This window comes from Nematolebias whitei, chromosome 17, assembly GCF_014905685.2.
Source record: "Nematolebias whitei isolate Nwh7 chromosome 17, NemWhi1, whole genome shotgun sequence".
Taxonomy (NCBI): domain Eukaryota; kingdom Metazoa; phylum Chordata; class Actinopteri; order Cyprinodontiformes; family Rivulidae; genus Nematolebias; species Nematolebias whitei.
The window spans coordinates 11,589,132-11,595,993 of NC_056514.1; the positions used below are offsets into that span (position 1 = coordinate 11,589,132).

The window sequence follows — 6,862 nt, forward strand, 5'->3', positions numbered from 1 at the left end:
GGTACCGAGTCAAGAAACTGGGCCAGTATGGTTAACAAAACCAACACAGGCCATAGCTCTTTTCTCAACCGATGATGTCGACCAAGGGCCTCAACCCTATGGTGTCTTACCCATAGACAGGTCCGACGACACAGAAAAGGATTCGTTGGAGCTCCCCAAAGAGCAAGAACCCTTATCAGTCTCATCACAGATTGATCAGGTGGTCGCCCAAGCCGACACTCTGACATCTGATGAAGAAAGAGACAAACTTCGCCAAGTTCTTTGAAAATATGAAAAGTCATTTTCACCTGACCCAGACATCACCCAACTTCAGAAGTTGGATGATCCTGCAATTAACTCGATGATACTGTATCTGACTGACCCAGACAAATACACTCCATCGAAAAGCGAACTGGATTCCAATCCAGACCTTAAAGTCCTCTTTCAGCTGCGCAAACAGTTAAAACTACTCAAGGACAACCTAACTTTAGCTCATGGAGCGACGTCCTCACCCGTGTTCGCGGTCTCCCATGACCGAAGGGGGGTGACGCCAGTTAGGGTAATGCTACCAGACGCGATAACGTGAGCAAATCTGACATTCAGAGTGAGTGACGCACCGAAACGTCGTTTTCTAGTTGCTTAATCACTACTTTTGTCAATGTTGAAACGTTGTTTAACTGGTTGCTTAGTCACTGTTTTTGTCGATGTTGAGACATCGTTTAATTGGTTTTTGGTATTGTTTTTGAACATCCCAAGTAAGAATGAATTTTGTGTGTAGTTGAGTTAGAGACTAAGAGGCCTTTAACCATGCCAACATGCAGTTCATTTGTTAAAATGTAATCTTTGCGGAGTCAATGTAGATTAATGCTACCTTAAGTACCATAATCTACATTGGTCTCACAACGCTTAAGCCGAACCTACTCGAACAATTCTATTCGGGGGGATAGCTAATTCTTTTTGATGAGTCTCGCCATAGACTTCCAAAAACATTTATGGGGAAACCAAACACCCAATCTCAAGTCGTTCGTCTAAAAGACAACAGACAATTGAACCAAACTATATGTTACCATGTAAAGCTAACTTAAACCAAGTTAGGAATGGAAAAATAGTTTGGAACACTCTTCTATAGGTATAAATCCCTATAGTTACCCTTTTCAGCATGTTCCACCCCTTAACTGGTAGCTGTAGCTGTTCCCAATCATAATAGCTTACACACCAGGTGCATATAGTTTAAGGCCTTATGTAAAATCCCCTTCATAAGCTCACCTTAAACCACATAATTGCATGACACATTTGAACCAGAACGGCACAGACTGGACATCCACCCAGCGACGACCTTCGCTGGAGGAGACCTGCAATCCTGATGTTGGTCTCCACTCTTCATCCAGTGGCCGCATCTTCAGTTCAATCCAAGGGAACCCCTCTGTATGCTGATCAATCAACACCTCCAATCGTTGTGGATTAATCGTTGTGGATTTACCGTTGTGGATTATATGACTTTTTCCAATGGATTACAGACTCTGTTTCCAAGGGGTTAAAGCATTGCTACAATGGAATTACCAACAACATTATGGAATTATCATCAACACAATGGAATTACCAAAAACATTGTGGATTACATCCTTTGACTTTTGTTTTCCTTGCTGGATTACATCAAGCTCAAGGACATTCGAAGGCGTAAGTTCATGTTGGAATTCATCCCCATGGACAGGCGATGATTTCCAAAGGGGGGACTGTAGTGAACTAAGCCTCAGGTCAAAATCTGGCCTTGAGGGCCTTCCTGGAACAAGAACTGTATTTCATTGATTTGAGTCCAGAAACACAAGATTAAGTTCATCCAGAGACTTTCTAAGTGTCCTGCACTGATCAATTGAAAGAACACTCTCTTTTTCTATTATCATTACTATTTTACAAATGTTTTGATAATCAAAGTGTGTTTAGTTCAAACCATTTTTAAATGTTGAAGTGAACTAATCATTTTTAAATCCGCTGTGAAACAGCATTAGTGATTTTTATCCTCATTCAAAGTAGAAATCAGGTTAATGATGCATTGTCTGATTTTCTGTCTGAAATGAGCAAGTTAATAATAATAATAATAATACTTTATTTATAAAGCCCTTTAAAACAACAACAGCTGCCACAAAGTGCTGTACATATAAAATCAAGAACATTTAAACACATAAAAACAGTTGTTAAAAGTTAAAAGTTAAAAGTTGTGTAAGTTGGTCAAAGGTCAAGTTTCGGTCAACTGCAAGTTTACTGAAAAAGAAATGTCATGTTTAACTTTTTCAGGCAGATATGAGAGAGTTGACTCCACGAAGTCTGGAATCTTCATAGCAATCTTCTGTCTGTTCTTAAACAATTGAATCTTTTTTCCTTGACTTTTAATAACCTCTTACATCACAAAAACACACCTCTGTTGGTCCACCGACCAATCAGAAAGGTCTCAAATGAACCGGAAGTGACCTCTTTTAAAAGGTGCAACACTTCCTAGTTCACGGTAGTTCTGAAACTCAGAAGTTCTGAGAAGTTCTCGGCAGTTCTGGGAAGAACGCTGAGGAGAACGCTGAGAGAATGCTGTGAGTTGGTTCCGAGAGCAGCAGAGTTCAGAATGCTCAGGACATCTGCGACTAAGCTGAACAAGAGAAGTTCAGAGGAACTATGAAGTCTGTTCTGGATGATCTCACGACTCCGAACGGTTCCCTACTATCCTTACGGAGACGCTGGATAGCGTTTGAAGGCAACTCTACACCGAAGTCGGAATTATCTCTGCCAAGGTAAAGAGTCGATCTTCAACCGCAAAGTGTACCGTTGGTTAAGCTGGGCCCAGAAGGAGCGTGTTGTTCTGGTTATAACAGACAAATTCCCTCACCCATCTCTCTCAAGATAAACTTCATTTTCCATCTTTAAACTCTTCTTTTTGCTAGAAATCATTCCAGATATTTTCAGAAATGTCTGTTGTGAAGCAAGGTTTTCAACCATCGCCGTATGGTCTTCTAATTGTAAACTGATTAATTAACCTGTTGTTATTTTCAATTTTGCCAAATTAATGTAAATGTGTGATGTTAAATTTTGATTCTGAAAATAAATGACCACGTTCATTTTGATGGGTCAAAGAAAATTAACGTCTCATGTTACATTTTTAATAATTAAATGCACGACATTATTCAGTCCAGAAAAATGAATGAATCCGTTTAATTTATGAATACACCACAGAATATGTTCATCTACAAAAGTTTCCTCCAGAGTGTTGGAAGCTTGGATACAGGGAGAGCAGTGTGGCTTTTGTCATTTTGTCAGTTGAGGTGGTTTGAACATCATCTTGAACCTGTATGCTTCACACTGGTTAGGCGTCATATTTATTATCTGCATCGTTTTTATGTCTATATTCTGATTTACTTCATTTTGTATATTGCTTTGTGTGTTGCCTGTTGTTCTGTCTGTACAGCACTTTGGTTGGCCTTGTCGCTGTTTTAAATGCTCTATAAATAAAATGGTATGGTATGGTATCTTATAAGGATGCTTCATGGGACGCATCTATATGGAGGTTTTACAGGCAAGTCCACTAGAAGAGACCCCGGAGCAGACCAGAACTAAATGAAAGGATTGCTTATCCTCTCTGGTCAGTGGATAAAAGGTTTCTTTCCAGGAGGAGACCGAGTATTTCTGAGGAAGAGGACATCTGGGTAGCCCTCTCAGACCCGTTTCCTGGTCCTGTTCCAACTTTTATAGGAGGTGCTGTTGTAACTCATTATTCTGGTTTCATTAAAGGGTTGTAATACATGCTGATGGCTGTGGGCAGGAAGGATTTTCTGTAGTTCGTCCCACAGTGGCTCTGAAGAAATCTGATGCAGATATGGATCCGTTCACTTGGGCCAGGCGGGTTTCCTGGGCAGCAGGACCACCTGAATGCTGGGCAGAACTCCCTGAGCGATGGCCACGCTTCCCAGCAGCCCCGCCGAGCTACTCATCGTGGACAGCCAGTTGCAGGTGCCGATCCCGGTCATCCCGCCATCATACCATACCATACCACTTTATTTATAAAACACTTAAAACAGCTACAAGGCCAACCAAAGTGCTGTACAGACAAAACAACAGGTAACACACCAAGCAAAATACAAAATGAGGTAAATCAGAATATAGACATAAAAACGATGCAGATAACGACGACAAACCAGTGTGGAGCATACAGGTTCAAAACACAGATCATCTGGTGTTGAAAGCTACTGAATAGTAGTGAGTTTTTAAACGGGACTTGAAAACCGAGAGGGAGGGGGCCTGTCTGACAAACAGAGGTAACTCGTTCCAGAGTCTTGGTCCTGCTACAGAGAAGGCCTTGTCACCTCTGCACTTAAGACGAGTTTCTGGAACTGTGAGGAGCAACTGGTCCGCTGACCTCGGAGCGTGGTGGGACATACGGTTGTAGCAGATCAGAGAGATGGGGGGGGGGGGGGGGACACTGTTCAGTGATTTGTAGACATACATGAGTATTTTGAACTGGATTTGAAAGTGAACCGGTAACCAGTGCAGTGAGGCCAAAACTGGTGTAATGTGCTCTCTTTTGCCTGTACTGGTTAAAAATCGGGCTGCTGCATTCTGGACCAGTTGTAGTCGTGCAATGGAGGTCTGACTGATACCAAACAGGAGCGAATTGCAGTAATCAAGCCTAGATGTAATGAATGCATGTATTACTGTCTCCAGGTTATTTTTGGACAATATGGGCTTCAGTTTAGACAGCCGCCTCAGTTGGAAGAAGCATGATTTTACAATCATGTTTACATGATTGTTAAGCTTCAGGGAAGGGTCCATTATCACGCCCAGATTAGGGACTCTTTGTTTTTCTGACAGGGTTAGAGTGGAGAGGTTGATACAGTGGTTTGTGATCGTGTTGTTGGGAGGGAACAACATGACTTCAGACTTATTTTCATTGAAACTCAAGAAATTTAAAGCCATCCAGTCCCTGATGTCAGCCAGGCAGTTGAGCAGCGGTTGAATAGAGCATGTACCATTGTGTCTTAGGGGAAAGTAAATTTGACAGTCATCGGCATAGAAGTGGAAGGGCATGTTGTGTTTCCGGAAAATAGCACCAAGCGGCAGCAGGTATAAAGAAAATAGGAGGGGACCCAGGATGGACCCCTGCGGAACCCCCCATTTAAGCTCTGCCTCTGCGGAACTAAAATCCTTGATGGAGACACAAAAGGATCTGTCAGCGAGGTAAGATCTGAACCAATTGAGGGCTGATCCTGTGACGCCCACCCACTGCTCTAACCTAGCAATGAGGATCTCATGGTCGATGGTGTCAAAGGCGGCTGTGAGGTCCAACAGGACAAGCAGCACAGAATCACCGGTATCTGTGAATCTGAAGATGTCGTTCAAGACCTTCAGCAGGGAAGTTTCAGTGCTGTGGAGAGGTTTAAAGCCAGATTGGAAAAGTTCTAAGATGGCGTGATCCTCCAGGAAGCACTTCAACTGGGACTCGACTATTTTCTCCAGTACTTTAGAAACAAATGGGAGTTTGGAGACAGGCCGGTAGTTGGAAACGACTGAGGGGGTCAAGGTTTGTTTTTTTCCATGAGAGGCTGGACAGCAGCATGTTTAAAGGATTTTGGCACCACACCAGTGGATAAACTACTGTTTACTATATCAAGAATGGATGGACCTAGAGTTGGAAACACCTCCTTAAGTAGGTGAGGGGGGATCACATCAAAGGGGGAGCCAGAAGGTTTCAAGCTGCACATGACCTGCTCTAGAGAAGATAGATTGATGGGTTCAAAATGGTCAAAAGGAGCTACAGATTGAGGTGGGATGGATGGGTCATGAGTTGGAGGGGAAATGAGAGCCCGAGTGGTCGCAATTTTTTCCAAAAGAAATGTAAGAAGTTGTTGCACAGCTCAGTCGAGGCTTCCAGAGGTGATGGTTCAGTGAGGTGGAGAACAGAGTTTAGGGTGGAGAAGAGGACACGTGGGTTGTGAGAGTTTGAGGTAATTATATCAGAGAAGTATTTGGATTTAGCAGCTTTCACTGCTTTCTGATAACGGCGCCAACTCTCTAAGTATTTGAAAAGAGACCTGCAGCCTGTCTTTCCTCCACTTTTGTTCCGCCCTCCTAAATTGCTGCCTAACGGCCTTGGTGACGTCACTCAGCCAAGGTTCTGCTCTCAGTTTTGATTTTCTAGTTTTAACAGGCGCAACATGATCCAGAGTCTTTAAGCAGACAGAGTTGAACTGGGATGTCAGCTCCTCAGTGGTGATGAGAAACACTGGGGCCTAAATTATCATTTCAGAGTTATAAACATCTGTGAAACGTGCGGCAGTGAAGTGGTTAATGGTCCGGGTCCTATGTCAAGAATGCACGGCTTAGGAGTTAGATGGGGGAGGGTGAACTCAAACCGGACTGGCATGTGGTCTAAAAAAACATGATCACCAATAACAAGATTATTAACAGTCACATAATGAGTTAAAACAAGGTCCAGTGTATGTCCACACTCTTGGGTGGGACCGTTTACATGATGAGTTAAATTAAATGAGTCCAATAAATCTAAAAAGTCCTTAACCAAGGGCTTCTCAGGACAGCACACGTGCAAATTAAAGTCCCCAATAATGAAAACATGCTCATATTTCGGTGTGATTTCAGCCAAGAAGTCAGAAAACTCATTTATGAAGTCCTTAGATCGAGGTGGGCGGTAGACGAGTGCAAATAACGTCGGAGGTGAATGTCCGAGATCAAAGATGCTCAGCTCAAAGCTGGCGCGGGAAACTGGGATGGGCAGTTGTTTACAATCAAAAGTTGATTTGAATATTGTTAATAATCCACCACCGCACCGGCCTAATGGCCGTGGGGCGTTAAAATACAAACAGTTCGGTGGCAGTAATTCCGTCAAGGC

General features: G+C 42.9%; 1 protein-coding gene across 1 annotated transcript in view; it reads right to left on the bottom strand.

The window, feature by feature from the left end:
- LOC119424121 (LLGL scribble cell polarity complex component 2) overlaps positions 1–6,862 on the bottom strand; it is a gene marked incomplete at its 5' end in the record, with an annotated part of 37,346 nt that overhangs the window by 29,092 nt on the left and 1,392 nt on the right.